A 10658-nucleotide genomic window follows, 5' to 3' on the forward strand; every position below is an offset into this window, starting at 1 on the left:
TTTTTCCTTCTTTCTCCCATAAGTCTCTAGAGATCTAGGGAATCCTGCTCACATGCCAGTTAAATAAGAAGCGTTGTGTTTCTTTTCTTTTTTTTTTTTTTAGAAAAAAAGCACTGCATATAGTTAGGGAGTATGTACGTTCCTTCTCTAAAGACTGTTTGGGGCTCAAAAGCAGTTCCACATATTTAAGTTCTCTTGGACCATCTCAGCCATTTAATATTTCCCTCAGCAAATATAGACAGGTGAAGGGAACAGCAATTCTGCAAGCACCCCTTCATGTTTGCAGTGTAAAAACTGTGGTTAAAACTATTAAGTTTCATGTGAATAAAATGCTCCTGTTCCCTTTATTCGAGCTCTGAAGCTTGTTATTATATGCAAAATTGCAAACAGAGGAGCAGAGCCTGGGCATAGCTTATGAAGTCTCTGGAAAGACTCCCACTGACATCAGTAACCCTGGGATCGGAACTGAGATAACTTTATTCTGGACCAAGCAGGATTTCCAAGTCATTTTTCTTCTGATTCCTTCCTGTCTCCATTCTGTGAGATGTGGTTGCACAGGAGTTAAGACATTTTATGCTTTAGCTCAACTCCTCAAAAAGATGCAGCAACACTAGTTTCGGACTAGTAGAAATATTCTACGTTATGTAAGATCAAGCTAAACATGAAGTGTTAGTACGATTATTTAGAGTATAAGCAAATTCGATGTGACTTTTTAAACAAAAATAAAGCATAGTGTTAGTTCTGAAATCTATGGATGAAGTAAGCAGAAAAATTGTGGAATGCCAAAAATAGGAAGAATTGTATTTGGAAAATGAATCGACAGAACTGGTGTTATATAATCATACTTTTCTTATATTTAGAAGTATTTTTCTAACGGTATTCAGAAAAATTGCAAAATGGTAGGTGTACACATGGTAGAGAACAATGTGGTTCTGCTGATAGAAACTCAAGAAGTTGCAAGAATTTTACAAAAATGTTCAAAGGGGATCCTGTAATAAACACTAATCAGCAAAGCACTGTAATAATTAATTATATTATTATTGGAAAAGTGGTTGAATTGCCAAATGGATTCTCAATTTGAAAAGGGGGCAGAGTTCCCCCCAGTCCCCTTATTTAATATGCTGCATTTTAGTATTAAATTCATACTGCTTGATAAGATAAGAACAGGACAAATCAACTCACAGAAAAGCCTATCTTGAATTCTTTTTCTGGACTAATTTCTGTCCATAAGAAAATTTTGCAGAGGTTTTAGACAAAGCACTGTATCAATTAGTTTCCTGAGAAGGTGACAATTTACTTAAGAAGTTGTGTTTACTTCCTAGTACTGAACTATGAGCATATAATAAGGTGGTAGTGCGCACCGTATGTATGAGGATTAAAAAAGATAATACCTGTCTTCTGGAAATCAGAGGACTCAAGGTTACTCCAAGAGGTGGTCAAAAATATTAGGAGAGGCAAAAAAACCCAACCCAAAACCCCTCTAAGACCAAGGCAAAAATAATTTTTTTCAAATGGCCAGAAGACTCAGAGGGAACCATCTCAAAATATTTGATATACGTGTAGGGATACACGAAGAGACAAATTAACCCTTTCTGTCAAGTTGGAAGTACTGTCCACTGTGTATGAATATCATGTTCAAGCAAAGATTATAAGAATAAAATCTTTCCTCCCCTAGGAATTTCGTGACTAGAGAATGAAATCAGAGTATCTTTGTGATAGCAGTATGGCTGCTGTGCACCTTAATATGTGTGAATTCTGAGGTCAAGTATCCCAAATTTGTATCCATGCTTATATTTTACTAGTTAGTAAGGCCACCTAAATGACAGGCAACACTAGTGCTAGAAGGGAACTTCTCTTGCCTTTTCGTTACCACAGCGAAAGCGTTCACGTCCTCCTGATGGTAAAAAAGATAAAACATAACAGTTTTATGCACACTATTTTAAAACTTGTTGTCCATAGGGAAAAAATTATGATCTACGAAACCCTTGCAGAACAGTAATTGAATTGTTAAATTGCACTATTTGCAAGCATTTTCATTCAGTCCCATGGAACTCCCAGGCCCAGGGAACGTGGGGAGGTATGAGCTATTTGTAAGCAATTAACTTGCCATGAAGTAGTGGTGGAAGTTTGTCTGAATGTCTTCATGGAAATGATGTGTGATAAGGAGACATACCTTTGGAGGATTGGAGTCTTGATTATTTTTGTCTCAGTTACAAGATTTACATGGCATAATACAGACTGACAAAATTCTGCTCTTGAGCTCTAGCTTAGCGTTCCTGGAAGTGCAAGAGTCAAACCTGAGCTCATTATATATGACAGCAATGTAATTGTATTATCTTCATGGGAATACCTGAGCAAATATGATAATGAAAAATATAAAAAAGACTTTAAAAATCAGGAAACTCACAAGCTGCCAAAAGTGTTACAAAGAGATGCTTCCAACCTTTCTCACAGGTGACCCCTTCTTTAAGAAAAAGTAAAAATCATTCTTCCTTCCAGAAACAAAGAATACAGACTGGAGATAAAAGGCTAGAGAATGTATGACATGACTCAGTAGTTTAGTAACTGTGAAAGGAGCTGGTGGTCATGCTGGATAATTAGTTGAACATGAACTTGTGTAGTTAATGAAAGGAGGATATTGTTGCAATAAGTAAGGTAAGGTAGAATGGATTAGAGGAGGAATAAGGAGTTGAAGACCAAATTAAAAACAAAAAGCCTTTGCTGTATTTGCAGCAGTAAGTCTACAGGAAAGTTGTTATGCCATTGACTTAAGGTTTAGATGGTGTATATGGACACTGTTGAGAAGCTAAATGAATTTGTTGTAGTTGAGGCTTCAAAAAGAGGTAGTGAAGAATAAAATGCCAGAATAAAATGCCCTCTGTAAAAATTTTTAATAGAAGTTTGTGTTAGTATTTTGATCATAAGCAACAACACTGATTGGTAAATAAAACATGTCCCTGACTATTATCTAGCCCTGATACCAACCTAGACAACATGGCTTACATTCAGGTGACTAAATTCTGTTACCTCCAAAATACGAAGTTCTCATCTAAACAGCCTAGTGGGACTGGTGTCTGGCTTGTATTGCCATTGAGTCCTGCTTGGCCTTTTTTTTTTTTTTTTTTTTTTTCTTTTTTTTCTTCAGAAACTATGTTAACCATTTAACAAAATTGGTGACGACTTGCCAGTGCTTGGACCTTAGCACTGCTTAGTTTATCAATATAGACATTGCTCCTTTATTTATACTACCTGCATACTCCGATTTATAGAAACGTATGAGTCCAGTTATTCTTAGAAAAGATTCATCTACAGACAACCCTGAAATCAAAGTAGAAATCCCATAACCATTGCCCTAAACAGATAATTTTGTTACTACTAATTGCAAACTATTTGCAAAGCAACTAGAAGCCTAACAAGCAATGAGAGATGGATTTGAATATGCATTCATGGAAATACAGTTTACAATTACTAGAATAAAATGCATCATGTCTAGTGCCTGTTTGTGTGTGAAAGACATTAATTTGATTGTTTACTATTTAGTTCTCATCATAACATATATTAAAAAAATATTGAAAAACTTATGTTCTGTGTATTGAAGGCCCATGATTTTCAAGTGTTTAGGAACTTCTACTTAAACAGCTTTTTTAACTTGTCAAGACATGTTTGAGTTCACAAGCACAATAATGGCTGAATAATTTAATTAAGCATACACATGCAACCTGTCTTAATTAACAACATCATTAGAAATGTTAAAAATAAATATATAAAAATAAGTTTTGTAAGTCAGAAAAGTTAATACAACCTTAAGCTCCTTATATCCTATTTTTTAGAAGAACACAATGTGAAAAATGGAAACTAAGAAAGTAGGGCCTGTGGTAATAGCAACAGCTGTCACATAGCCATTTTTGTCTCTCTCGGATATTAAAAATGGCTAAATAGAATTGATTAAACTTTTCTTTAGAGCTGCCCTGGAAAGGAAGCAGCTATGACAGATTTCATCCAACAAATTACATATTTTTTAAATTGAGGCTTATAATGGAAATGCTTGGCTTTATTTGTCCTGTGGTACTATGAAATAGAGAGGGGATAGTGAAACTCTACTGCTTTTTGTCATATTAGAACCGTAGAAGCTGTCTGCACTCCAAAAGACTACTGCTCAGTATGCCTGTGGTTTACAGGAGCATATGCATGAATCGTTTAATTCAACAATAGCAGACAGATCATACTGGTTATTTCTGTTACACAGAGATATTACTGATCTTCTCCTATTCTGCAGTTTATTTTTGGAAAATAATTCTTATTTTCAGGCAGTCTAAATATTCATTGTGCTAGCATTTAGAAAGCACAACAAGTTGTAAGTTAGTATCACTGGAATTCAGGGAAGGGACAATGGGGAAAAAAAGGGATCTGATCCCCAACATCTTCTTCTGAACATATCCAGTAATAGTGTATCCATCTCATTTATTAAGGCCACGAAGGCTGTAGTACTTATATATCTAAATAGAGGTATAACAGTACAAGTTTAAAAAAATCACATACAATTTTTTTGGCCATGAACAAATGTCAAATCCTTAAACGTGGTACGCAGGCAAAGAGACACTGAGAAAATTCAAGTTACAATGCCATTTTAAAATACTTTCTGTTACCTGCTGTGAACCATTTGTTTATGTTCAGAATTTTGAATGCTCTTTTTAAAATATAGTAATAGTCCCTGCAATGCCAAAATTTGTAAGTGTAACTCTGAGAGTCAAAAAAAAAAAAAAATCATGAATGATTCCTTATGCTTTCATATTTCCATTGCAACGGTACTTTGGACCCTCTGTTAGGCCACACTCTACATCTCTGAATTCAGAGGGAATTTAAAGCCCTTTAGAAGTCAAGAAAATTTAGCTTGCCTGAGGCCTTTAGAGGCCTTTAGCATTGTTCCATTTCTTCTGTTTACATTGAAACCTAGCAAAATAATCTCATAGTTTTGGAGGTTGTTTTTAGAGGCATGCATACAACAGAAAAATAGGAGCCCACTTAAAAGTGATCTAGCAAGGCAGAACAGCAAACTCCATTCTTTCTTTCTATCAAACTCAATAAATCACCCTTGTTCTACTAAGTTTCAGAGTTTGCTGGAGTTCTGAGTTGTAAATGAGCTGGGGCCTGCTTCTTACTTTAGGAATTTTTTGTAAATGCTAAAATGAATGTGAGAAGAAATAAATCTCTCTATGATATAGTAAGAGCCTAATCTGAATTCCACTGAAACTGCGTGGAGAGAGTCCTCTGCCTTACACAACAGGAAAGAGGTCACAAATCCTATACATCACTTATACAGCCCATGCTGTACCAGCCAGGAGAGTGATTCTTAAACAAGAAAACAAGCATATGCTCACCTACTTGGGGACAGTAGTATTCATGTTCTGCCTGTTAGGGAGCGGCATTGATGACAGCCAGGAAAGCAAGGACAGGAAGGACCTGGGACCCTGCTCAGCTGGAGAGACCAGCAACTGCAGAGTCAACAGAGACACACCAGGGAAAAGAGAGGCCAGGAGAGTAATGGTTTTTTTCGCCAACCTTGTTGTCTGGCTTAATTTTTTCTCATGTTATGTCTTTTCCTTACCACTCTTCATATTGCTTCCTTAACTTCACTGACTGTGTGAGTCTTCCATCACAGAGAAGGACTTACGTGGACTTGAAGGGAAGAAGGAAGACTGGAGGCACAAACCTTCACGTCTGAGTGGACATTGCTCAGGAGAGGATCAGCATTATGCTGGTGTGGTCTTGATTGAATCTATAGTTTCAAATATTAGAAACACCTGTCTGCACCTGGGTCAGTATTTTGTTATCTAAGGGTTGTTTTTTTTTTTTAAATATTTTGTAAGCTATCAGTTTTGGGGCGGGGTGGGGGGGGTTAAGCCTTTACACAAAACAGCCCTGTGTATTTGTGCAAACTGTAAAATAGATGCCTGGCAGGCAAACACAGAGTACATACTGCCACAGTAAACTGGTGATTGCTTTCAAACCATTGCTTTCTACTTCACTGCACATAAATATGATTCTCCTAACCACTTTGCCTGAGTTTGACGGGAAGAAAATCACAAGACTTTCATGCAAGAACAGCTAAAAGGAAACTAAGGAGCATCTTAGAGGAAACAGGGCAGATAGATAGAGCTCACTGCCATAGCTATGTGCCTTAAAGCACTGGTGCTCCTGGTGTGTATGGTCTAAGATACCATTCTCCTGGCTGGCTCCAAAGTATGAATAACTGTAGCCAGGTCTGCATTTGAAAGAACTGTTTGCTATGTCCTGGTGAGGCACTGAAAATAGAAAGCTGACCTGATTATACTGTCTGTGAATGGTTGCATGCTTTCCTTTCATAATGAGTGATTTTGTCATTTTGAGACATTGTGGGTTAACCCCAGCAGGCAGCTCAGCCCCAGGCAGCTGCTCCCTCACTCGCTGCCCCTCAGTGGGGTTTGGGGAGAGAGTCAGAAGGGTAGAAGTGAGGAAACTTGAGGGTTGTGATAGAGACAATTTAATAGGTAAGGCAAAGCTACATGTGCAAGCAAAGCAGCATCAGGAATTCATTCACTCCTTCCCATCGGCAGGCAGGTTTTCAGCCATGTCCAGGAAAGCAGGGCTCCATCACGCGTAATGGTTACTAAGGAAGACAAAACACCATAACTCTGAATGCCCCACCCTTCATTCTTCTTCCCCCAGCTTTTATTGCTGAGCACAGTGTCATAAGGTATGGGATATCCCTTTGCTCGGTTGGGGTCAGCTGTCTCGGCTGTGTCCCCTCCCAACTTCTTGTGCACCCCCAGCCTCCTCGCTGGCAGGGCAGCCTGAGAAGCAGAGAAGGCCTTGACGCTGCATAAGCACTGCTCAGCAATAGCTAAAACATCCCTGTGTTATCATCAACACTGTTTTGGTCACAGATCCAACACATAGCAACATACGAGCTGCTGTGAAGAAAATGACTCCATCCCAGTCAAAACTAGTACATGAGATTATGTTATTATAATTCATCATAGGACTCAAATCCATTCAGAAGGGGGTTCGGTAGCATCCTTGCTAAATGGAGTATTTACCAAAAGCATCAGACACCAGTGACTCCTGATCTCCTTGATAAAGAACAAAGTGTTGACTCCTCCATCTGTGCAGATGCTCAGTTTGGGACAAGTTTGCTAATCAGGGGAAGCAGGTTCTCTGTGTGCAGGCCTTTTGAATGAATTCATTAAAAAATCTGTTTTGAAAAAGTGTTTTAGAAGTTGGTTATATTTGTTGCTACCCAGGGCATAGTCACCATTTTCTTTTTCAGCCACTCTTTACCTTAGGAATGTGAAGATGAGAACAATGTGATTTAATTTTGCTGGTTGGAGATTCAAACACTGAAGAAAATTACTGCTTATCTAGCTTTAAAACAACTTGAACCAATGGCAAGACATTAATTTTGAGGCAGATCTTCTTTTAAATGCTCTTATCTAAAATATTTTTTAAAATTATTCCAGAAACAAAGCAGGGGGGAAAAAAGAAATTCTATTTTGGGAAGAGTGAAGCTTTTAGTAACAGTATTCATATAAAAGCTATAACATAGTGAGAGATTGCAGGAGGTGATGAAGGGGAACTGTAGGAGTGGATGAGAAAGGAGACACACATAATTGCCATTATGAAAGCTTTGTAAGAGAGAAGGACTTCAGACTTTGTACATATCAGAGGTGGAAATGGCACATAAAGTTTTAAATAAACTGAGACATTGCTGAATGTGTACTCCACTCACTTTAGTACACCTATCAAAATGTAAATGAGAAGGAAATCAAGTCTTGCTATGGATACTAACACCTGTACATCAGGATGTATGAGCTTGCCACCTATGAACATATCATTCAATGCTAAAAAACCTAGCTGCACCTTATTTGCATGGGCATCTTAAAAGACTACTAGTTTTCCCTACTAAGTTTCATTGCAATTTATAAAAATAAGGTATAAAAATCCATTCACTATGTGGTTTTAAGATCTATTTCTTTTAAGATTTATTTTTATGTCTTGTGGAGATAGTTGTACAGTCTTTGTTGGATTCTTTTTCCCCTCTTTGAAAGAACATGAGAAAGTTAAGGAGTATATGCAATTTCTTCTCAGGTCTATAGATTGCTTATCCTACAAGGCTACTATCAGTGACAGTCCCATGATTTGGCCTTCAGTGCTGAAATTATTTTTTCTCTGTTTCTTCCACACACTGTAAATGTTGTACTAGATCAGTTGTTGACAGTACGGATGGGAGTAAAGTAATCAAGGTCAGTCTGGAAAAAATGTCAGTGATGGTGAGAATGTGAAAGCACCTACTGGGTTTGCCAGCGTGGCTTGCAGAGTTTGAATTGCTCCAGGTCTGGGGATCTGAAATATCATTGCTCATATTGTGTTCCTTCACAGCATTCGTGCCTGTTTGGTTTGCTGGTGCAGCATGTTGCCAGCATTGCACCTCTCAAGAATTCAGAGCTGGTTTAGCAGAGGGTTCGTACTTCTGCAGCCTACTTCTGACAGGGTGAAAAGCCAAATTTTTGAACGCCTAACATTGCAATGTAAGACTTCCTTTGTATTCAATTATTTGGAGAGGGAATGAGGAAAATAGTGAGGGTTTATTTGATTAATTTATTTGTTAATTACTGTTCTTTAATTATTTCAGGTTCCCATATGCCAAACTTATTGGGCATGCCAGTACATTTCGAAGTAATGGGTTTTTTTACTTTAAATAGTGATTTGGAAAATTTTAAAAAATAAGAGAAGGGAGAGTACAAAAATGGATACATGATTCACACACTGTGTCTTCCAGCCTGAGATAAACATTAGAGAACAAATTGGGGGCCAAAGGGTATATGTTGGCAATCAATTCTGCTCAGCCAGACATTCATAAATATGACTTATTTAAATTATGTGCTGTTCAATAAACATCTGAATCTTTATTTATACCTCTTGATTTGCCAAAATGTTTTGCTAGGAATCTAAGAGGATGAGGAAATATGATAAGAACTACTTCCACAATCTGTTAAAAGAGAAAACTTGATGTAATTTTTGTAAGAAACATGCATGTTTTCTTCTGAAAAAATATTGTGAAAGACTGCTTATGGCATGGTCAAGGGGCAAAAGGAACATAAAACATATTTTAACCTACTCTTTAGGCAAGCAGCTAAAATAGTTGTTTTAATAATGTAACAGGGTTAAAGAGAAGTAACAATGAATTTCAGTAATCTTCCACTGCCTTTCCTTAGACAAGTGCTACAGTTGGAAGAAAGTCGTCCTGGCCTTTCATTTCTTTACCATGACAGTTTGTTATCACAAAAGCAGGCTAGTCTGTGTATGAAAGGGATGTGTCATTTCAGAACTTTATGGGGGAAAAAAATAATGGAAGTAATTTTGTGTTAAGCAAATTATAAGCAAGCAGGAACATGAAATTTTGGCACATATTAGCAGGTAGAACTCCAAGAAACTTGTCGATTCCTATTCACAGTGGTCCCTGTAGATATTCTTGGCTTTTCTTTGGCTTGAGTTCACTTTACTACTGTGACAGCTAGGAGTTATGTGTTATTTTAACTCTCAAAAGCCATAAAGGGATTAGGCCCACATTGTGTTGAATTCTGCAAGGATATATAGAACCATGCTTTTCCTCCCTGAAGATCTTACTCTGTTGTCTTTAGGGTCAGAGACAGAAAAGGCAAGGAAAAGAGATGCAATATGTACATAGAAATATTAATTTAGCATGCAACTTAGTTTTAGGATTTTATTTGTATTTTATTGCATTATATTTAAACTACTATTATAATGTCATTATTTTGTTCTACAATGGTTTCCTTCCCAAACCATTCTGGATACTTCCTCTCCCCTTTTAGTTTACGAAAACTGAGTCCTAACTTTTATTTTCACCCTTGTTTCCTAAGGAAACACGTGATCACATTTTGTTTGTGTGAGAGAGAGGAAGAGAGAGAGAGAAAAAATTGTTGTTACAAGTTTTGTGAAAATACATGGTAGGATGGGTAGAGGACAGTCTGCAGAATCCTTTATTAGATGATCCAGATCCACATTTATACAGGAAGCCACTGGAAGCAGCTCGTCTGTATGCAGAACTGCTTGTGTCTATTGATAAACTTCCACTGTGCTGGCACTTTGTTTCAGCATGTGACATGTATTTGTAGTTTTCATGATCAGTCATACATCTATCTGGAGATGCAGTTACCTACTCTGCACAAATAACTATGGTATCTAGATATGCAGTAGCGCAGTTGGATACTCATTTTTTTTAAATCATTCCCTCTGTTCTTTAAAATTCAGAACAACCTGTTTTCCTTAGCAAACACTGTCCTTCAACAAGAGATTAATCACAAATGAAGGATGAAGAATATTATTTGATAAATACTACGTGTTGAATATCACCAGGAGTGGTAAAATAACCAGCTGGTCACACACAGTTCAAATAATTGCAACAGGCATATTGTCAGGACTATTAGTGATATTTAATTACGATTGCCTACAGGCATGTATTGCACCTTCTGTGTCACCTTCGATTGCTCAGCCTTTTGTGTCTGCAAACAATACGAATCCCATTGTCCTGCAGAGAAAAGAATCCGAGAAGTACCCTTTTGTGGGCCCTTTGGTGAGCTTGGAAGTAATAATAGCTTCTG

Source organism: Nipponia nippon, unplaced genomic scaffold (genome assembly GCF_047370975.1).
Source record: "Nipponia nippon isolate SJK-2023a ecotype South Korea unplaced genomic scaffold, ASM4737097v1 scaffold_1, whole genome shotgun sequence".
NCBI lineage: Eukaryota > Metazoa > Chordata > Aves > Pelecaniformes > Threskiornithidae > Nipponia > Nipponia nippon.